Raw genomic sequence first — 25045 nt, 5'->3', positions numbered from 1 at the left:
ATTTCAAAAATCTAAGATACACTGAACAATCTCTCAAAATTCATCATTTTATAAAGTCCAAAAAAATTCCATCAACATTTGAATACCATCATATTTTAATGAATTTTAAACAATCCCAATTTTATACCATTAGATTTCAGGTATAATTTAAAATCATGATTGAATAACATCAGATTTTATCACATAATTTAAAATTCCAATTGAATATTCCAAAATTTTGATACATTTTCTAAAATCCGAGTTCAATATCCTCGGATTTTACGAGTGAAAAAAGATATCTTAAATCCCAATTGAATACATCCCCCTCTTAATTTATATTTTGGTGATTTGATGGAGTAAGAATATACACATACACATCATTAAAATCGAAATATCAAAAATTCCGGTTAATTCGTCGGTAATTAGGCCTATACATGACCCTTTCAAAATTATAACATGTTCAAATGATTTTTTTATTATAACTTAAACATATTTCATCATTAAAATATATCTCTTGGGTCTATATTTATCGAAAATTTATTTTACACTGTCAATAAAAATATTAAATAAAAATATATCAACTTACGCACATTTATCAATTATTAAATATTAAAATTCATACAACAAAAAAATATTATATTATAAAATACAATACATCGCATATACTATAAGTTAGAGCTTGTTTGGGGGCAGTTTTAAGCCCCAACTTAAAGCTTTTTCCAACTTTAAACTGAAAAATATCTGTTTGAGTAATAAGTCAGAAGCCGGCTTAAAGTCAAAAATAAGCCAGGAGCTAACTTAAAACCAGAAATTAGTTTGAGGTACTTTTTTCAGTGACTTAATTTTTTTGAAATTTTTTTCTGATAAAAATTACCCATGAGTTATAAGTTACTATTAAAACACTTTTATTTTTATTATTATATTTTTAATAACTCATAAGCCGTTAATAAGTCAAAATTGTCCAAAATTTGAAACTTCCGACTTATCAAATAAGTCACGTTATGTCACAAACTCAGCCAAATGACCTCTTAGCATACATATTTTTGAAAATAATTTAGAATAAAGCAAATTAATAAATACATTTTTCCCTCTGAATTTTCATTCGAAATATCCCATCTTATTTCTATCACATCTGCTCGACTGCTCGTATCTGTTTCCGCAAAACCCTAGAAAAACGTCCGGCGGGTTCTTCCGGTTTCTCACTCTCATTCTACCTCTATTCACACGCCTCGATCTAATTCACTCCTATTTCTCACCTATACACACACATTCACGTATCTATCTGTGTCTAATTGATTCAGATCTTTGTTCTGAGCTGTTTTCACGGTTGATTTTGTTTTTCAGGCCACGTCGGCCGATCAGGAAATACAAGAGGAACGTGAGCAAGATAAAGTGGATAAGATGGTAATCATTCTTTCCTTGAAATAGCGAGGTTATGTAGCAGTTGTTTTTTTTGTTTTAATTTCAGTGTGTTTTATGATATTCAGCTAGTTTCTGCAATTTTTCGGGTTCATATCCTTTACCTTAAAATACTGTAGGATTGCAAGGTTGACAACTTTGCGAGAGCTGATAATGATGCATTGAACACAACCTCGAGGCAGCGTCAGCCTAGGGACGGTTCGAGGGGAAGAATTAGGTAAGTTGGAAACACGTTTTTACTTGCTGCGTGGTAGAATTATATGCTTTTATGTCCTCATTTTTTTATGGGATGGGTCCCTGTATCTTGTCTGAGCATGGGTGCATATCTTAAACGACCAGTACATGACATTGATGATAGACAAATAAATTTTAAAATAATTATTCATGAATAATTTTAAATATGTATATAATTTTACCAGTACCACAGACAAACAGTGTCAAAAATATTCATTAGAAACTATAGATATAGGTGCATATGGTATTGTGTTTTATGCTATCCTAAAAAGGACATAAACAGAGCTCAGTAGTTGTATTAAAATATCATATGGAACTCTCCAGGTAATACTAAAATTTCCCTGACCTCACCCACAGTTTCAAAAATTAGAAAGGTATGACTGCACTTAGCGCCGAACAAACTAAATACTGTATCACTAATTAATCCAAGTGGTCCATCTGTATTCTACTCTTTTTTATTCAAATCGTATTCTATAGCACAAACCAAGATATATCTTGTTTGAAGCACATGAGATAATACTACGGCTAAGTTAGTCCAGAAACATCAAAAATAAGTAATCACATGAATATATTATACCCTTGCACTATAAATATGTAAGTGATGCATATATATATCTCATTTAACTTGACAAATATATAACAAAAATATTCAGAAATAGTGAAGCCACAACCTGTAGGCAGTAGGATTATGAATACACTGGACAGCCAATTGAAAGATATTAGAAACAGCCATGAGTATATATATTCTTAAAAGAATGATAGGGTTAAACAACTTAAACACTAAAAGGAATAAAAATGTGGCAGGAAGCCCAAGTTATTATATAGTATATACCATGAATGGGACTAATATTGCAGACACTCTGTTTCACCTTTTATATCAGTCTCCTTATAAAAGCTGTTGATGTGTCCCCTGTTCAGTTAAAGTAGAATCTTTATGTTTGAATACCATTGTCCAGTTTTACAAACTGGTTGCTCCCTGCTGCCTTATTCAATTTAAGAAATAAATATATTTAGATATTTCATTGTTTATAATTAGTGGCATTGATGTCACAATGTGTACCTTGTATAAATATGTTGTATCATATTGTCGGTGGAGTTCAAGCCCGGCAATTAAGCAAGTCCTGACATGTGTAACACCAGAACCTAAGATAAGAAATTATAAAGAATGTCAAATCGAGAAAAGGTTAGTAAGAATGCAGTGTATACATTGTGCATTTCACTATTACAAATAATCAAAGCATAAACCTGGATCAATTTTGTTACATATCACAAATAATCAAAGTCTGTCAGAATGATTACAATATGCGAAAAAGATAGTAACTATTATGTACCAATCTCAGTAGTTGTCCTGATAGCTCTATTCGGATCAACATTTTCATTTGGTGGTGATTGGTCATTCCCAGTACCCTGACTATCATGCGCATTAGAATGACACTTGTGAACTACTATAAAAATCATGCTACAGGGTGTATACGATTAAGTGCATTGAATAGGATTATAATAGCAAGTAAATCATAGTTATAAGCATTTTGTGTTGAAGAGTGTTCAATACATATTTCATATATTCATATATATACACAAACACACACAAAAGAACTACTAACATGCTTGATCCATAAAGCTGAAATTACAGAAAAGAACTGGATAAACTAATATTCAAAATCACTCTGAAGATATTCTTGGAAGATATTCAAAATCACTCTGAAGATATTCTTGGAAGATGAATACAATTATTTGAGATATTATCAGATGCTCCAGGAATAATAGGCCTCTTTATTGTTGAAGCTGGCATCTGGAATGCAATGGTTTGATTGGAGCCTGTTATACCCCTGTTTATGAGCCTGGACGATGGAGAACGTTGGCTTGGACCTGCAAGTTTCAAGGATACACTTTTAACCCAACGTCATAACATTATATTTTCATATTCCATAAGTTGGGATACCAACCAGATAAATCAACATTCTGTAACTTCCTCTGTGATGGCGTGAGAGATGCTTGCTTAAGCCTTAAGGCTTTACCAGAGACGTCAACTTTGTGCATACATCCCTGTGATGGAGGCCAACATCAAGCCCTATTACTAAACCCCAAGACTCCACTCTATAAACGATAAACCCTCGTTAAACCCCGTCGTGATTCTCCCCGCAATCTACACACACTCCTCCATCTCATCACAATCTATACTTACACCATGCGTCAATGAGATTCAACGCGAGTACGTTTTGTTTTATTCTCATCATTCTTTTGTTTCTTCATTGTTTTTACATGTTAAATTATTATTGTTTAAATTAGGGTTTATTTGTGATTTTATGCTTTTAGGTTTTATTTTTTGATAGTACGAGCAATTTGATGTTTTATACGCGTTACTGAGATGTACGGATGATTATTTATGCGTATTTATGTGTGTGTGTGTGAGAGAGAGAGAGGGAGGGAGGGAGGGAGGGAGGATAGGGAAGCCTACTTAATGTTGCCTTGCTGGATGTGTGTGAGAGACATTGTTCTAAAAATTGGTGATTAATTAATCACCAATTAATTGACCGCTTATTAGATACCCTATTAAATACCCGATTATTTAATTAATCATCCTATTAATTCCGATTAAGTCCAATTCACGCTTTTACAACGCGAGGGAGGGAGGGAGATGGAGGATTATTAGCTAGGGAAGCCTCCTTAACCTTTCCTTGCTGTATTATAAAAAATGGACTCATGTGCCTATGAACCGTATTTTATCTGAGACCTTATTATGCTAATAATTCGTTGTTTTTATTACTTGATCTTTGAGGTCTATAAGCGTTATTTGTATTAAGTAATTTGGCTTGTTTATAGTTTAAGATAGATTGATATCTCGGGGGATTGTCGGGTCCATTTTAACTAATTAACCTTGCAACTATTTCCAAAATGGAACTAATATCGGTTAAATCCAAGCAATAAGAAGCTATGGAAGCCTCCTTAGTGTTGCCTTGCTGGATTATAATTTTTTTTAGTTGGGGACTCTTTACTATTGTCTTTCCTTTTTATATTGCCATTTATTGGAGTTGCAGTTTGATCATATAGAAATCACAATTGTTGTTCTGCCTTGAAATTGTATAGAACCATCTGCTGACAATAATGTGATCCAGTAAATTTCATTTGCTTGACAATGCTTGACCAATTGTTAGACCGGAGGAGTTCTTTCGTTTTGTATAACTTTCGCTTTATGCTATAAAACATTATTTACTTTACATCTTCGGAAACATTTTCTTTTTTGCAGTGCTGAAATCGACAAGCAATTTCTTGCTGCTCCGGTAAAATCTGCTGTTGATAAGTTCCAGCTTCTTCCAGAATTTTTAAAGGTAATATTAAAAAAACCTTGCGTTTTGTTGGATTTTTAGGGGATATGTTCCAGTGTTTGTCTGATTTCGTCTCGTTATATTTATTATTTGTTATGTGTCAAGTTGTTCAGTTCGGATTATCACATTGTTCCATGTTTCTGAATCAGCAAGTTATATCATTGTGTGTTATTGTTCCATTGTGATTCTGGAGGAGAATGATAAAAAGGTGCAGCTCGTACACTTTAGGATACAGAAACATGAAGCTCTGTTGCTCGTCTTCTTGTAGACTTTTTATATAATTGCAAACTATTTGGAGGACAGTGAAAAACATTTAATGAATAAAACTATGAAGTGCCTTGTAGCTTCAGGGTTTATTGACATTGTTATTTATGTTTTTAAAATTTGCTTTCCAGTTTCACCCACACATCTGGCAGAACTTGGAAGTGAGAATGTGTCAGTGTGGTTGTTGGAGGATGAGATTATTAGGTTTTGAGATCTGATATGCTCCATTTTAGATAGCCACTTAGCAACGGCATGATGTGTGATATATTTGAAGTTGCAGATAGCCAAATATGATGTCCATTAATGATAGTTCTGTCTTCTTCTTTTGGATCTGTAGGTGAGAGGCTTAGTGAAGCAACATCTTGACTCTTTCAATTACTTCGTCAGGACAGGAATGAAAAATATTGTGCGAGCCAATAAAGAGATAAGATCCACTGTTGATAAAAATGTTTATCTCAGGTAACACTTAATTTTCTGCTCCACCATGCTTAAATTATTTTACAATGTGTTTGTACTGAATTTGCTATGAGATTCAGAGTGAATATTTGCCTGTTCCGTCTGCCTTATGCATGCTTACAGATATAAAAGTGTTCGTATTGGTGAACCTTCAGTGGTAGTCAATAGTGTCATGGATCAGCTCAACCCTCACAGATGTCGTTTATCTGACATCACGTAAGTGTCTATCCCTTTTTTATTTTGTGAGCACTTTTTGGGAGAAGAAATGTGCCATATTTGGCGATTCATTGTAGTCAACAAGTATTAGTTTTGAATTACAGTTTTTTTATAAGAACTGAATTGTTCGCAAAAACATAATGTTCCCTTCTGGTGTCCATTTTCAAAATTTTGTATCATGAAATTTTGTTGGCATCTTCACATGTTATACACTGATACAATTAGAGGTTAGTGCCCCAAACTACTTTTGCATATCTAGTCAGTCATACTCATACGAACTCCAAGCAATATTTTTTGACTTTGCAAACTCTAGCGTTTCATGACTTCATGGTGAATTCCACTATCAAACAAAGCGGATCTTAAAAGTGTATGTATATGACTGTATGAGCAAAGTAAGGTTGTTATTTTTGTCTCTCCGGTAGATCAATAGCTATTCTGAGTTCCATCGATCTGTGTTTTTAACTTTTAATCTCACTTTCCCCTGTCCCTTATTTCTGTTTCAATATTCATGTTCTCTGACTGATACATCGTCTATAGTAATCTATACCTACACAAAGAAGTAAAATCAAAACTGCCAAACCTTGATATTTCTTGTGATAATTCTTGTACCATGCCTTTGTTTACTTAAATTTTCATATTTAGTGTTTTGTTTTTCTCATTTACACATGGTTATAGGTATGCTGCTCCAATATATGTTGACATTGAATATGTTACAGAAAGTAATGGTAAAAAAAGCGTAGCGATGAAGGTAATTTTTTTCCCCATTTCAATGATACTTTCAAAGTCATATTTATACATTAGCAAAAGATCTTACCATTTGTGTTCTCAGAATGACGTAATCATTGGGAAAATGCCTATAATGTTAAGAAGCTGTTGCTCTCTTATATGGGAAAGATGAAGAAGAACTGGCGAGATTGGGTTAGTCAACTGAGAATTTTGATGTAAACATTAATATTAACAAGTTAAATATATATAGTTTAAAGAGTGCACTTTTGGTAATTATAAGAATTTCGAGAATCGTTTGTGCCTTATAACTTTGTATACCCAACCATAACATAGGCAATTAGGCATTCAATAGGATTCATGGATCTAGGTCTAGGTATAATGTGCAAGCAGGCAAGACAATGAAGTATAGGTTTCTCTTCACATTAGGTAAGCATATAAAAGTTATTATGGCGATAATAATTGCAATCTTTCAGCAATATATATGTATGTATGTATGTATACACACATACATATGCATAAATTGTAGTGCTCCAATTAAATTGTAAATTTTAATATTTGTTTCATTGTTTTTTTTCCATTATGCATTGCTAAATTTTTGGAAGTTGTATATAAGATTATTTTATCAGGAGGCAGCAGGCTGGTTTTGATGCTCAATTGAGTATCTGGAACAGTTCATTGTAACATGTATATATTATCTGTAGTTTTCTGTTGTTTCATTTACTCTTTGATGCTAATATTTCTTTTTTCTTTATTAGGCGAGTGCCCACTTGATCCTGGAGGATATTTTATCGTCAAAGGAACAGAAAAGGTAATTTCTTTTTTACGTGATTCTAGAACTTTTATGAAGCTTAACTTAAATCATAAAATTTATAGATAGAAGGGTGTTAGTAACGAGAAATTATAAATTACTTCCTTTGCATGACTACTGTGTTCTCTTAGTTTCCAGTTTTCACTGAGGTTTTAAAAATGGACATCCTACTATCTATTGATTTTGTTGTTTAGGAGTTATTTTTTCATTCTCACATAATTTTGTAAGTACAGATTTTCATGATTCAGTGATTTTTTTTTTAAATTTTCAATATAAAGTGCTGGTCAAAAGAGTTGAAAGAGCGTTATATGTCCTCAGCTCTAGTTGACTATTTTAAATAATGCATCTGACAATATTCATCTTGACTTTACCATCATTTTGCTAGGTAATTTTGATTCAAGAACAACTTTCCAAGAACAGAATTATTATTGACACCGATAAGAAAGGATGGTAAGCAGATTCAAATAATTGTTCTTTGTTATTGTAAACATGTTTCATTGTTATATATTATTTTATTGATTTGACCAACCTTAGAGAAGAATCTTGGGATATGGGTAGCGGAAATTGAGAGGATAAACATTAGAGTGATAAACTGGGGTGCATATATGTAAAAATATAGGTGCTCCAATTTTTGAATAGAGGGTAAGTTTTGATTACAGGCATTAGTAAAAAGTGTATTTTAATTATAAAAATTATCTTCTAATAAATTATCCATATTTTTCAGGCTTGATACCTTTGTTTTCTTGTGGAATAGGAAAACATATATCTTAAAAAGTAATAGATATTACTATTTAAATGGTAGATATTTTCTAGGGTCCCATTTTTTGTCAGTACTCGGTAGTTGCTGAATGGAAACATCAAACATATGTTGTTAATAGAATTTATTAAATCATTCTGCACTCTGTGTATCCCATCGTAGGAAGCCAACAGTAGACAAAAGGCTGACATAGTCTTTAACTTGTGTGTGCCAGAACTAGATTAAAGAAATTAGCTTTAGAATATATGACGCCACAACTAGATGCAATAAACTAGTTATAGAATAGATGACGATGAGTGTTCACTCAAAAACTTTGTGAAAAAGATGAAAGCAAATTAAGTGATAGCCAAACACTATTTTCCTTTTATCATTTGGATTGCAACATCCCTAAGATCAGGATAGTTACTTGCATGACCTGTTAGAGAATGTATGGTTTCACTTGAATTGAAAAGAGGAAAATTTTTGATACAAGAACTTAAATGCTGCTGATGTTTTTAAGTTCACTACTTATGCGAATCATACATGAATATACAAGTTGCTGCATACTTTTTGGAGTTGTTAGAATGAACTGCAACAGAACCAACTTGTCGTACTGAGTGTATCGAGCAGGGTTCCAGGAGGGCAAAATGTATGAGACCTTACCCATACTCAGAAGAGTAGAAAGTCTGTTTCCACAAAGACCCCTTGCTTGAAGAATATAGAATACAATAATAAGAGCATTTTATAGGAAGATGAGAGACAAACATAAGAAGAACACGGTATAAAAGATAAGTGACAACAAACAAAAATTCGACAACATCTGGACATAAAATAAAACAAGAAAAGAATAATAAAATACACATTTATGCAAATAATATTAGAAAGTATTTTTTCCAAATCAATAGATAATTTGGCTTTTGTATGCAGCAATTGTTGTTTTATTCGGCGTGGCTGAACTCTTCTATAGCTTTCTATGAATTTCATTTTTTAAGATAGCATCATTTTATACTTCTGGCAGATTAGACCATTGACTGAGAATATGATGATTTATTTAAATGCCCCTATCTTGCAAATTCATTTTAATCACCATACTATCAGTAAATTAATTATGTTTCTCCTTTTAACACCTCTTTAGTGTCCAAGCCTCTGTTATGAGCAGTACTGAAGCACGAAAAAGTAAAACAGTTATAGTGATGGAGAAAGAGAAGATTTATTTGAGTCTGAACCAATTTGAAAAGAAGGTAAGCCTCTTACTAGTTACAAATCAGTTTTCTTCAAGCCCTTGTGTGTGACAGTTAAAATATTTCTACATTTAGTCTGTTAATTTAAAAAGAGTTATAAGATTTTATTGTGATTTTATAGGTGCCAATTATGGCGGTTATGAAGGCTATGGGTATGGAGAGTGACCAAGAGGTTGTGCAAATGCTGGGAAGGGATCCTCGATATGGTGCATTACTTTTGCCATCGATTGAGGTGAATTTATTTTGGTTGTGATTTTCATTATCCCTTGAAATAAGAAAGGAAATAAAGTGAGAGAACACTTACAAAATTGTTGGTTCCTTGTGGAAAAACTCCTATGGAATTGTTTTACATGGAGTTCTAATATATGTAGTTAATATGTAAAGTGTCTCTCAAACAGTAGTACTGTCGGCTATTGCCTTATCTCATTCGTTAATTGCAATTTTATGAGGTTTGTCGCGGCTGACAGTATTTTATTTGCATTAGGAGATCATTTTTTTTAATATTAATTTTCTGTTTATTTTTTGTAGAGTAATTTCGTTTCTTTCTAATTTCAGGAATGCGCACTAAATCACGTTTACACACAACAGGAGGCCCTCGAATTCCTTGAGGGAAAGGTTGGCTTACTTGGTGTAAATCGATTAAAATTTGATAGTTCTGTTTTAGTTAAACCTCATTTTTTTTCTTTTTAGTGAAAAGATCCTTGTTATCAACTTGGATCGGAGAACTTCCTAAATGCAATAGGTGATGCATTGTAATTTTTTTAATTCTTCTTATTGATGTAATAATCTGTTTTGTATTTGCAATTTTCAGGTAGCAAAGTCACGCTTTTATAGTGCTTCGGTTGAAAAGGTCTCGTCTTCTGTACTTGCATTTTTTAAAATTTTAAATTTTACTTTCTTTCCGGTAATACATCAGTTAACACTTTTCCATTGTGGCAAGCAGGAAGGTCGAGCTTTGGTTATCCTTCGTGATGTATTTGTTGCTAACATTCCAGTAAGTTACAGTTTTTATTCGTGAATAAAGACATTTATGTTGCATTCTCCTCTGTAATCTTCTTCTTTATGCAATTTGTGCATGAAATTTATATGCAGGTTCGAGAAAACAATTTTCGATTGAAGTGTATGTATGTGGCTGTAATGATGCGACGCATGATGGAAGCAATTATTAACAAAGATGCAATGGATGACAAGGTAATTTCAAGAATCTTGTTAGCATATTTTTTAACCTTCGGTTAACGGATTACGTACGGAATTGGTCTACTACAAATAATGCTGTCAAGTAAAATTGCTGAATATTGATTTTTAGTTATCTTCAGTATGCATGTATCTGTTTTTAGAGAGCATTAAAAAGTTCCCTTTGTTTACCTATTGCCATAACCAGAGATGTTTGGGAGTGAGAATTAAAAGTTTACTGTGCGACTATAACTCAATATTTCGGTTCCTCTGTTTCATTCTAATGATTCACAGTTGACTGGAAGATCTGAACTATATACTGATTGGGTATGGCCATATAGGAAGAACTCGTGCTGAGTGATAGGATAATAAATTTTGTGCAAATCTTGTTACTTGTACTAACTTTATTTTAGTAATAAATGTTTTTAATTTTTGTAGTTAGTTAAATGTTTTACACCAATTGAATAACATATATTTCTACTTGAGTACATTAAATCACATAATCTACCGATCATGTATCTCTGGTGATCAGTTGAGCCCTTGTAGGTACACCTTACTTTCACTTAAAAAGGCCTTGTACACTTGGTGAATAGTAGTGAAAATTGTTGTTGTGCCACTATGAATTTGTGTATCCTTGTAACTAGATGACAGGAATTAAAACTGTTTCAAGTGTTGTAATATCTGTAGACTGATTAGTGATTACAAATAAGGTCTCTGAATATGTTATTTGGAACTTTAATATAAGCCAATTTTTTTATCTTGCTAACCGAGCCTTGTATTTATTAGCTGGTAAAAGTTATTCTTTGATGATATTATGATTATTCTATGTGTGTGCATTTTGCTTGCTTGATGTAAGGCTTATTATTTTATATTTTGTAAAACATTAATCGAGTGCCATCATATTTTGGCATGATTGTCTAAGGCTTTACAGTGGCTATGATATGCGCTACTGAGCATGGTCTCTGCCAGTTTCACATTTGTGTTTTTTTAACTTTTTACATTTTTGTTCATTATGATTTCCTGGTGTAATAGGATTATGTGGGGAACAAAAGATTGGAGCTTTCAGGGCAATTATTGTCTCTACTCTTTGAGGTAATCCTTTATATTGCTTAGTTTCTATAATAAAAAATGCAAGGGAAGAAGAAGAAGTATAGTTTCCGTGTTAAATAATGGAACATGTATTACAGGATTTGTTCAAGACGTTGAATGAAGAAGCTGTGAAGGAGGTGGACGCTGTCCTCAACAAGCCAAGTAGATCTCGTTTTGATTTTTCTACCGTAAGTCAGCAAGAGATACATATTTAGAATCTTCGATTATATTATTGCCTGCTGTATTTATCTTCTGACTTGATGTTGGGCTTCTACAGTATATTACTAAAGGTAGAATCACAGTTGGTCTAGAGAGGGCCCTTTCTACAGGTAACTGGGATGTAAAAAGGTTTAGGATGCACCGGAAAGGCATGACACAGGTGTCTTACTTCTTCCTCCTTCCTTCATTAATCATTAAATCATATCTTAGGAGCCATGTAGGTTAAGCATACATATCTTTTCAGGTCGTTGCTAGACTTTCCTTCATAGGAACATTAGGTATGATGACAAGAATTCAACCACAATTTGAGAAGTCGAGGAAAGTTAGTGGACCTAGAGCCTTGCAACCTAGCCAGTTAATGCTAATGTAGTGAATTTAGAAATTTCTGCAGCTGGGTTATTTCCTTGTACTTATGTTTGATAGTGCTGTATTAATGACTCCCGCATGCAATGATACTGGTATATGTATTAAATCTTTTTTCTTGCAGTGGGGAATGCTTTGCCCTTGTGACACTCCAGAAGGTGAAGCATGTGGTTTAGTAAAGAACTTAGCTCTGATGACTCATGTTACAACTGATCAAGAGGAAGGCCCTATAATTTCTCTGGTAATTGTTCTGTCTAGTAGTTGTAATCCAGGGATGTACTAGAAGCTGGTGAGCTGCTATTGTTATGATGTGGGTCACGTTTAATTGAAGTTGATTGCACCAAGTATATTGCAATTATAAGTCTTATGACTCATTTTCTAATCTATGATACATGCAGAAAGTTAAAAAGAAAGACATTTATATAAGTGTTGCGTTGGAGTTGCACTAATTTTCTTTCTAAGATGAACATAACCTATTAACCTTACTTATAGTTGGTTCCATGGACAAATTCTGTTCGTAGGACCTTGTTCACAATCACAAATACTCCAAATCCTGTAATTTTTGAAGTAAAATAATGACACTGATGCTATGCTTGTGTACCAGAGTTAGAACATCAAACATGTGTCATAGACCATAATTTGTTACTATTGTTAGTCGAACTATTTCATCCTCCAAGAATATTAACTTTTTTAATTGTTTGAAAGGATACTTGCAGTAATTCTATAATCATTAGAACTATATTGGAATTTTGGTACTGCTTGTTTCTCTCTTACTAGATTTTTATCACCCTTTCTTTTTAAGTTGCTTGTTTGTCAACATCTGAGTGTCTATATTCTTGCATTGGGGGGTTTGTTTCTAATCTGTATAAATATTTCACTGGATCACTTCATCGCTATAATTTGCCCCAGTTCTATCATTCCATGTTCTAAAGGTTCCGTTCTCTCCATTACTATTTCAGCAAGTTACTTTTTTTTGTCTAGTCAAGTACATGAAGGAATTATTTTTTTCTATATGCATAATTGAGTTGTTGTTTAATGCTATAGTTACCAATAAATTTTTGAAGTGTAATTGTTCTGTTCCTTTTTCCTTTTTTTATTGATTTCTGCTAATAACTGCCGCTACAGCCAAAATTTCTGGGTGCTCTGAGTTCTATTTTAATAATCGTCTATAAAACATTTATCCTTTAAACTCATCATGTGCTTTACATTATTGTTCATACTTCATATGCTTGAATTGTGTTAGTGCTACTGTTTGGGTGTTGAAGATCTGGAATTACTGTCCGCAGAAGAACTTCATGCACCAAACTCATACCTGATTATATTAAATGGGCTTATACTTGGCAAGCATCGGCGACCAAAGGTATTGTGCTTTGTTTAGGCATATATCAATATATCTGATTTAAAACTCTTCTGTATTATATAGCGGATCTTTATATTATTATTATTATTATTATTATTATCTTTTTGCATTATTAATGAAGAGCATTTCTATATAAATGCATCGTTATGTCTTTCTTTTATTGTCCAGCAATTTGCACAAGCAATGAGAAAGCTGCGAAGAGCTGGTAAAATTGGGGAGTTCATTAGCATTTTCGTGAATGAGAAGCAGGTAACTATCATTGTCTCAGAATGTAGTACAACTTTTGAATACATAATATGTCTAGGAAGCATGGGTGCAGCACCCAGGTGCTGCACTGCGCACCGGGTGCAGTGCTGGTGCGGCTGGGTGCTGCGTGGCATATCCCGGTGTTTGTGTCGGGGATTCACAGGGGTGCATCAAAGGGGGTCGGGAAGGGCATTTTTTGTAATTTTGCAGTTATCTTCTCTTCCTCTTCTCTCCTCTTCCTTTCCTCTTCTCTCCTCTTCCACTCTTCTCTTCCTCTCCTCTTATGTAGTTTTGTTTGTATATATGTGTGGCTGAGTCTGTATGTATATATGTATTTATATACTTGTAAACGTTGGGTAAGATAATGATTTGTATATGGGTGTCTTTTTATCCATATGTATAGCCATACAATTATATTCGTTTATAATTGTATAAAATATAAATGCACTTTGTAGTGGGCATGGTACAATGATGAACTTATGTATGTGACTATTTGGTTCAATATAAATGCTACTACTTTAATTTGTTAATTTATTATATATATAATATATTTTTATTTTATTTTAAATTGCTGTACCCCTCGCACCCGAATCCCCATATTCTTTTTGCCGAATTCCCGTATCCCCGCACTCGTGATTCATATTATATGATCCAGGTAATTCCTTTAAGAACCTTCACATTTTAGCATGCAACTTAAAATAGTATCTTAGCTTAGGTTTTTAACCCACCTCGCATGATGTTCTAAATAATTTTGGTTGGTCCTGAGGTTGATTGTTGCCCCAAAGAACGATAGGTTCCAACCTAGAAATGGGAATGAAGTGAGGATGCGTGTTAAACACATACTAGCTCGCTACTCGTCCGATGCACAAATCTTCTTCAGTACTCGCTCTGTCCGTCTCATTTCTTTACAATTTTTATTCGCTTGACACGCATTTTAAGGTTTATGTATATAATTTCATAACTTAATTTTGAAATTTTATTTTTCTTTATATATAATAATTTAAACATCAAACTTTAATTCAGAAGAAAAAAAAAGTTCAAAATATTTTATGAAACTATATTTTACAGGAGCATTAAAATGCGTGCCAAGTTCTCTGTCCCCAACGTAAAGAACTGATGGGGACAGGGGGAGTAATTTTCAGAAAATTTAATAATTATAAAATCATAGAATGATTTTATAGTTAATTTATATTATTAGAAATTTAATAACTACAGAGACTTGAAATAAAATAATTATAATAATACGTGGATGATGAGAAGTGAGTCCTATTTGTTTGTATATTTTAGAATTAACAATACTATTACTTTTTTTAATATGTTGTGGACGAGATTGAAACCTAAGACATTTACAATATATTTAAATATTAAAATATGGAATATCCTTTAGATTCCTTAATTATAGATCTCACGGTTCTAATTTATCTTAAGATCTTACAGTTATTATTCTTCCTGAACCCATGTTTTACAACCAACCAAATGTACCCTATTCAGGTTATTATAGTATAGTCTATATTATGATCCAACTAAGTCATCCTTACAGCTTATGGTTTTAGGAGAGACAGTAACGTAGCATCTCAGTGATATTCACTTTATTATTGATAGCAAATAGCTTTAGCTGTAGCGGCAGTATAACTCTTGTAAATATTCGAAGCTTGCTTACATTTCACCCAATTTTAGATTTCATTTCCGGAAGTGCAGACAGAATGGGATGACTAAAACAATGATGAATTCAGACATTCTTATTTAAAGCATTTGTATAATTCTCCTTTACTTCAATACATTAGAAAAAAGAATTAGTACTACACAACTGTAATTTCATCACATATCATTGCACTAGGAATTTTTTGTTTCACATTATGCACAATTAGAACAGAATCACGGAATATCATACTATGCCCTGTTTTTGATTGGTAATTAAGACCCACGTGGTAAGGATTAATTTTTTTATTATTCGTCAAGATATATCTTTTCATGATCTTGATTTTTTAAATGCTAAAGTTGTTTTCAGTTGAATTAATGATAATAACAAATAAAACTTTGGCAGCATTGCCTCTACATTGCTTCAGATGGTGGCCGCGTATGTCGACCTCTTGTAATTGCTGACAAGGGTGTATCAAGAATCAAGGAACATCACATGAAAGAGTTAAAGGTGATTTTTTTATGTCTATATTTCCAATATGTCCTTGTATGTTATGTGACAAACATTTTACTTTGTAGGACGGAATGCGCAATTTTGACAGTTTTCTACGGGAGGGGTTGATAGAGTATCTTGATGTTAACGAGGAGAACAATGCATTGGTATGTATAACTGTAGTGTATATCATATTTTTCTTTTGGTCACTGCCTAAAAGTCATTCTTATTCTATATTCATTGCATATAGATTGCTCTATATGAAGGAGAGGCCACAATAGATACAACCCACGTTGAAATTGAACCTTTTACTATACTGGGTGTTTGCGCTGGATTAATTCCATTTCCACATCACAATCAGTCACCCCGAAACACATATCAGGTTCTAGTTCGTTCTTTATATTGTGGACATCTGCATTAAATTTAATTTAAGTGTTTATTAAAGTGAACTTTTTGTTGGCATTATCCCATCAGTGTGCAATGGGAAAGCAAGCAATGGGAAATATCGCTTATAACCAGGCAAGTTGTCATTTAAAATCCTTACATTGAGTACTCTTTTTAAACTGAGTTGCATGAAGCCTCTCCCCACATATTCAACACTTTTAGTCGACTTATGTATTTTCATATACATATACATGTACACTTTTTTTTTTCTTAAAATATTGTTTCAATTTAGAATTTTTGCTCCATTTGAAAGTCATCTTCACTTGTTTATATCTGCTGTTTGTAGTAAATGAAAACCCCTTGCACAAACACACAATTGTGCACCTGTTTTCTTAAGATCTACCGTTGTGGAGATTCTGAGCAAGAAAAAGCCACTGTGTATGGGGTGGTAGGAAACTAGAGCAAGTAAGAATAAATAGATGCACTCAAAGAGCAAATCTAATACATACAGTCATATTGTAGGAATCAAATGGACGGACTTCAGGAAGTAATAATTAAGTGATATGCTATCTTTAAAATTCTTTGTTTCGTCTCTTATATTCTTAGGATCATCCATAAGGGAGTATATATAAGCATTTAAATGAACACCATCAATAATTTCATATTTGAGTCTCCCAATGAGAGGAACATGAAGGAACACCTACCATAACCAGAGTAAAAAAAACAAGTCGAAGATGGCGCCAATGCGGACTAAAATTAATGTTTAACTTGAAGACAAGAAGTTGTGTGTAAAAAAAGTGGGAAGAACTCTATGTATCACACTATCCTTGTGTCAAGCGTTAAGGGGAACACCTTTGTTACATGAGAGAAGTACTATTTGTAAGGATGAACTTTGGTTCTCAATTACTATGATATTTTGTATCAAGCTTTAAGTTCTGGCATTCATATTGTTGGTTAATTCTCTTTCTTGTCACTTTGGCTCAGTTAGAGTCTCTCTGATTGATATATGGATTAACCTCAATCTAGCAAGAAAAGAAATTGAATTTGTCTTCGTAGTAACTTCCTTATCTTCTTATACTTGCAACTCACAAAGTCGCAAACACTTAAATGATACCATTGTATTCTAAGAAAATCAATTGATAAACAAAATTTTAAAATAGACTAAGAAAATCATGTAGATGTACGGGGAACTAGTATTAACAATTTAATGCTGAAGTTATTGTGTATAGAATTAGTCATATAGCAGATTTCACTATTGGCTAGCTGTGATCGAACATCCACTGAGTGAAGTCTTTTTAACTCGATAACTTTATCTGCTGATTTTGAAGATTTCAATAGTGTTGATTGTAAACAAGACACCTTAGGTGATATCTTCTCTTTCTCACTCTTCTTTGGGTAGCTGAAACATTGCTTGCCTGATGATTGTTTTTTGACTTCTTCTTGGCCATCTGCTTTACTTTCTCTGTAAGGAGCTTAGTTATGGTGATCCCATTTGTTCAACTGTAAAGCTTTCTTTGCCTTCAATGATCTCTCTGAAACGAGCGATACTGATAGTAGATTTTTAAATTCTTATTGTTCGGAGGGTTTAGATGCATTGACATCTAACATTTTCATATTTGTGAACGCTGTGCTGTAGTTTGTTATCATGTTATTAGTTTTAAAGTCTTCTTCATAGTTCTAATTCGTGCACATAGATGAGACTACGACTACGACTACCACTACGACTACGACTACGACTACCACTCCTGCTTCGCTGCTGCTGCTGCTACTACTACCACTACTGCTTCGCTGCTGCTGCTCCTACTACTACCACTACTGCTTCGCTACTACTACTATACATTGCAAAATGTATAGTTTTGCACATCATGTTGTACAAAATCATTATTTCACTTTAAAATCTTGAATATCATATAAGTTTCGCATGTAGAACATTACAAAATGTTATATTCTATGAAATAAATTTAGTTTGCAGGACATTGTTCAACTTGCAGAACATACATTATATACTTATGAAACATAGATGATCTTCAACAATTTTAATGAATACATGATATTTGTTGAACATACTTCACAAAATAATGTATTTTATAGTGTTTTGATTGCAGAACATAAGTGGTCTCCACGGTCTCCAATAAAAGTGGTCTCCATAGAACTTTACTCATATTCTATAATATATTAAATATATAATTATGTAAAAAATAAATATTTATATGTATACATAGATATATATTGTAGATACATTAACAAATTTGTAGAGAATTGTATGCAAGCATAAATATATTGTTCATATTTTGTAAAATTATATAGGAAAAGTACACGAAAAATACATGAAACGTTTTGGATCAGATACGGATTTTAAATTACGTACACGAAATCAATAACGGACGAATACGGGTTTCACCTTTGAGTATACGAAACATGAAAATACATGAAACGAAAGTATACGAAACGAAACGATTGTAAGCTTTGAGTCCAAGCCCAGGATCTATAGCTTCAGTTATCAAAGTAAACATTCTAATTATATGTTGTGGAGTGTTGGACTCTATCGTTTGGTTTTGTTTGACTTCTTAAGCGTGTGCCTAAACTTGCCTATTAATTTTTTCCCACATATGGGTTGATCTTAACTGTTAAAATATAAGTACCTATTTGTTGGCCACAACTGTAAAGATTGATGACCTATGATAAGACATCTTTTATACAACTTGGCATAGATAGTGGAAGTGAATAAGTTGAACTGATGACCTTACTTTTAAAAGATTGTCGAGAGGTGTGTTTCCTTTTTCATATGATAAGTGTAGCTAATTGGTTATAATTCTAAAGAGTTCCTTTGTATCTCAACCTACCAGGAACTACAGTCTATGAATATTGTTCCCCGCTTACAGTTGACGGAGGCTTGATCAGTATACCTGACTCCAATGCTCTGAAGACAAGGTACCGTGTTCTGGTATACTCAGTTAACCCAAATCATATGCCTTAAAGTTTAAGGTGTTCTGATACACCTTAAAGTTTAGTAGATAAAAGATGTTTCGTCTACACCTTTATTGTTATGTTATTTGCTTCCAAACCGAACCTCTACTGTTGTGTTTGGTTGGGGTGAATAAAATGGAATGGAATGGAATGAGTGAAAATAAAAGGAGAAATAGAGGGCAAGAGGGATGACTTCTAAAAAAAATGAGTGAATGCAAATATTGTATTATGAGATTTGGCTAGAAAATAAGTATGATAAGGAATGGAGCATTCCTTCACAAAGTGGAGGGTTTGAGCTCTAGTTAAGGGTGATAGGAACTGAATGGTGGATGGAATGAAATAATTAAAAATTCTACTAAATTATAGTTCAAATTTCATTCCATTTTCATTCACCCCAACCTAACACAACACAAGTTTATTTATGCTAATTAAGAAAAGGGCCCTCTCTGATTAAGTACTTCTGAAATACAATGTGCAAAATGTATGAGGTTTTGGACTATACCAACCATGTTCCTCAAAGTGTTATGTATTTATTAAAAAATGATGATTTAACCAACTTCTGATTAATAAGAGCCGAAAGTGGAATGAAGTGTCAAGTCTTATGAAAGCATGTCATTCTATGAGTTTCTAAGCATAGTCATGTCTTTTCTTTGGGACGAAACCGTTGAAGCTGGGGTGCGGCACCCACAACTACTGCACATGAGATATATTTGGGGTGTAGGTATTAGGGGTAGTAATTTTGGGTAACGGATCTAGTTCGTGTCAGGTTTGTTATACCCTGTCTTGTTTTTGGGTCAACCGGAACCCGAAATGGACTGAAAATTTCAAGCCAAATCCGAACGGTTATGTACCTGGTCAACCTGTAAATTACCTCGCTGGGACCCAAAATTTATTTTAAATAATTATTTTGATTATATAATTATTTACTTACGTATTATATACTTATATATAATAAGCGTAAGGGAGATAATCTAGTCGCATGGTCACATGGTTCAAAAGCTTATCATCCGTTGGATCGTATATTGAATAAATAAGTACCGTTAGATTAGAACAAAATTATTTTCTAATTCTATAAGGCAACTCATATCTACTTGCATGTTGATAATTCTTTTTCTGAATCCAAAACAAATTCTGTCTTTCACATGTTATTGATTTTTTAATCCAAAATAAATATTTCTTACCATCTTTAATTGTAGAATCATATAAATCGCACCGTCACAAAATTATTTTTTTATCTAATATATTTTAAAATTAATGAGTCGGATATTTTAATCCAAAATAAATATTTCCTACCAGTTTTAATTGTAGAATCATATAAATCGCACCGTCACAAAATTATTTTTATCTAATATATTTTAAAATTAGTAAGCCAAATTTAAATCATATTATAATAATTCTAATATAAAATACATTTATAAATATAATCTAATGGAAGTTGACGTCACATATTCCACTCAATATATATTAAAATTTGATAGAAAAAATTTAATACTTTGGCATGATACATACGAGAAAAAGAATGGCTTGATTACAATAGTTTATTTGAAGCCATTAATAACTGTGACGGTGTATTTTATACTGTATCGCCACTATCGAATGATCCAACATGTGTGACCAGTTTTTTTTCAACAGATTCAAGTCTGGAAAGTAGAACCTATATATTCTTACAATAGTTCTGAATTACAAACAAATCATAATTTCAATTTTTATGTAATTGAAAATTTTAATTTATTATTTATAAATTAAATTCTTTCATATCATTTATTATATTTTTAAAAAGTTTATAAATAATTAAAAAGCTCTCGTGCCTTGCACGGGCTATAAGCTAGTATTATAATAAAGAATATAAAATGGCAACTTAATTAGTTGATATGTGAATAAAATTATTTAGTTAATATATAAATTAACCACACATGTATACAATTGTGTAATATAAATTTATATATTATGCATATATCATAAAATTTTAGGGTTCGTCAGCCCAAACCCATCTTGACTTATTGTGTGTTACTCTGTAGATTTTTGTGTCAATTGAAATTGTGTGAATCACATTTTAATTTACTGCTTGTTTCTTTTGCATGTTAATGATTATTTCTATAAATAGGTTAATTGTTGAATTACTTTAAGTATTACATTTAACATTATTCATTTTAGTTACTAGGGGCCGTTTGGACAAGCTTAAAAAAAGTGACGTCTTGCTTAAAGTAAAAAAGTGGATTAGAAGTGAGAAGTAAATAAATTAATAAAGTGTTTGGAAAAGTAGCAGAAGTTCTGAGAGAGAAGTTAGCACTCTCACTCTCTCAGCTTCTTAAAAGTGCTTCTACTTATTTACACAAACAGGTCAAGAAAAGCAGAAGCCAATCCTCTAAACAAACAGACCCTAAGTATCTCTTTAGTGTGATTCCCGTATCCTCGTACCATGCACTCCTCACCCGCACTCATGCTTTCTAGGATGAAACAAATTACAAGGCACAAATTGAAGTTATACAGGTGTGGCTAGAGCCTAGAGGAGATATTGTATTCATGATTTAATGGTTTTAGTTAGTTAAGATACACCATGGACGCACACTCCGTGGTTCAATCGGCACCGCGAACAATTAAATGTCAATCTTTGCTTTTTTTGCAAACCCATGGGCTTCTCAGCAATTAAATCATAACCTTAAATTTATATATAAGATGTGTCAGCTCTCTATTCATCTTTTTGTGCAGACATTTCTTGAAACAAGGTATTAATCCATGACATGGCATGAAAATGTTGTTTGAACCACTAGTGTGTCTGTTTTGCCGACATGGTTTGCAATGAAGTTAAGATAAACCAATAAGGCACACTCTGTGGTTCAATCTGCTCCGCGAACAATTGAATGTCTATCTTTGCACTTTTTGCGAACACATGGGCTTCTCAGCGATTAAATCATAATCTTAACTTTATATATAAGATGTGTCAGCTCTCTATTCATCATTTTGTGCAAACTTTTTCTTGAAACAAGATATTAATCCATGACATGGCATGAAAATGTTGTTTTAACCACTGGTGTGTCTGATTTGCCGACATTGTTTGGATTTTTTTATTTTTTTTTGCAGAAAATAATAGCATTATACTTGTAGACAGCCGTTCACAGTTTCAGTAACCTGTAAAGATGACATCCTACTGCTGCTTTCTGTAGAAATCAAAATCGCATCATAGAAGAGGCTCTTTGCTGTGGAGTTCAAGTAAAAGTTTTAGGAGTGCCCTCTCCAGAATGCAGTAATTCAGAGAGTTAAGTGTATATTCGGAATTTTGCTGTGCGCAGTTGAATACAATTTTTTCTTTTACCAGAGACGAGAATTCCATTGAGGTGATAACTGATGGGTAGGAGGTTTTGCTGTAATCCGCAGTTATGTTCAATAAACCAAAAACTTGTTATACAGTGGTTAAAATATATGCTTTTTGTTTACATTTATTACAACATGTTATTATCTCTCATCCAGTTGCGGTAGTGATGAACATTTGTTTCAGATATATCTGGCTAATGGTTTTATCTAATATTATAATTAGAGTTCCACTATAATATGGTTTATTATTTGAAATGATTTAGTTGGATTTTTGTTTTTACCGAATAATAAAGTTGAATTAGTTTTGAAGGGAAGCGGTCCACAGCAGCCGGATGCTGTGGACGAGTTATATAACAATTAGTTTTTGGACCGTTGGATGCATATCCAGCGGCCAGGATCATATTAAAATTTTAATATGTCCAGCGCTAGCGCTGGACATGGGAATCCCCGTCCAGCGCTAAAAAAGCGCTGGACATATTAAATTTTTAATATGATCTTGGCCGTTGGATATGCATCCAACGGCCCAGGAGGTGGATGTTGGTTAACCAGTCCCTGGCATACGGCTGCCAGGGACCTGATCCCAGTTTTGAATTGGAAATATGCTTTAAACCCTGATTTCAATTTGTGAATGTTACTATAAGTTGCTTAAATCTAATGCAGCTCTTGTGTCTGTTTGGGATTGTTAGAAGCTGCTATTACTGGGAAGAATGTGCTGGTGGATAAAATGGGGGAATAATTCGATAACTCTGGTAAAATAGATCCTAAAGTTGTCGAGGTAAAAGAAGATGCAATAATATATCCGAATTTGGATTTAGAAGCACTTATTTTTTCCTATATTTAGACATCAAATTCTAAATATGGAACTCGTTAGCATTTTGTGCCTTGGCAAATGAAAGGTATTTCCTTATCTTTTTTGGGACAAATTGCTCTATGAACCCATTGTGCTATAAATATAAATTGTAAATACACATAAATTATTCTATAGATAAGAATTTACATTATTGTAATATATATTTCGTTCTTTCGTTCTGTGCAGTATACATCAAGAAGCCTTTGTACGGTAGATAAGGAAGATGATGAATGTCCTCTTATTCTTGTTATGTGAATGTCAACTTTAACAGAAAATTATGAAAAGTTAGTAAGAAAATACATGAATTTGTGAGCACGAATTTGAAAGAAAAGATTAGAAAATTATCAAAATTGTATCTAATCAATTGAAAATTTGGTTAAACACATGATAATTATTTCTACAAAGATATATTAAAATAATTTTAATTTAATCTATACTATACTATAATAAGCCAAAATGGGTATAATATGTAGTCCAAGGTCTTAGTTATATTTTTTGGTTTGGTACTCTACTTTTGGTACTACAAGTCTACAATTGTGGAGTCTATTAGTATTGTATTCTTAAACAGTTTCAAATACTAAAAACACTCATAACAATACATTATCATATAATATTTCATTAAAAAAAATTATAATGATGTTATAAATAAAATTATAAATATACAATTTTGAATATCCTTTTTTAACAAGAACCTTCATATAATTCTTTTTAACTCTAACGTATTCTATTTTAATATAAACACGAACTATTACATAACTTTATTTAACTCTAAACTTAAAAGTTATTGTTGTAAAAAAAATCAAGATTACAAAATTACGTTTGAAATTCGATTGATTTGATTACTGAATCTTTCAAAGGTATTACACGATCGGCTATGTTTGGAAAAGATTTGAATTTTCTGATTTTTTTTATTTTTAAATTTACGTGTACTAAATTCGAATTAAATGTACTAATATATATATATATATATATATATATAATCAGTTGAATAATATAATTTAATTAAAATTTAATCCATTAATACTAAAATATTAATAAAATGATGTTAAAATTTAAATTATAAAAATTACGAACTATATACCCGCCCGTGTTTCGCAATAATAAGCCAAGGTATAATTTGTAGTCGTACAAATTTTTGGTTTGGTTATGTTTGTTTAGTTTGGTACTCTTTCTATAGAACTAGAACTCCACAACATATCTTGTTAAATAATTTTAGATACTAAAAACACTCATCTTGTATTACAAGACAAAAACTTTATCATTATCCTTTTAAATATAATTTATAATTAGTTAAAAAAAATCAAACTACTATTAATAACATATATTAATTATAAGTCTTTTTAACTATAACATATTTTATTTCGAATTTTCAATACAAACACGAAACATTTTCTAACTCTAATATGTTACACGACAAATATCTTTTTTCATACATATAAAAATATGCGAAATTTATATAAATTTAGAATAAATTTATAGTCGCCCGTGCTTCGCACGGGTTAAAGGCTAGTATTATATAATAAATGAAGTAGCTGTTCATGCAACT

General features: G+C 32.3%; 1 pseudogene; it reads left to right on the top strand.

Moving 5' to 3' along the window:
- The first annotated feature begins 1055 nt into the window (after nucleotides 1-1055).
- LOC108215066 (DNA-directed RNA polymerase III subunit 2-like) lies at nucleotides 1056-19301 on the top strand (annotated as a pseudogene).
- Nucleotides 19302-25045: the final 5744 nt, after the last annotated feature.

The sequence above is a fragment of the Daucus carota genome, chromosome 3 (genome assembly GCF_001625215.2).
Source record: "Daucus carota subsp. sativus chromosome 3, DH1 v3.0, whole genome shotgun sequence".
NCBI lineage: Eukaryota > Viridiplantae > Streptophyta > Magnoliopsida > Apiales > Apiaceae > Daucus > Daucus carota.
This window is presented reverse-complemented; position numbering and strand designations above follow the sequence as displayed.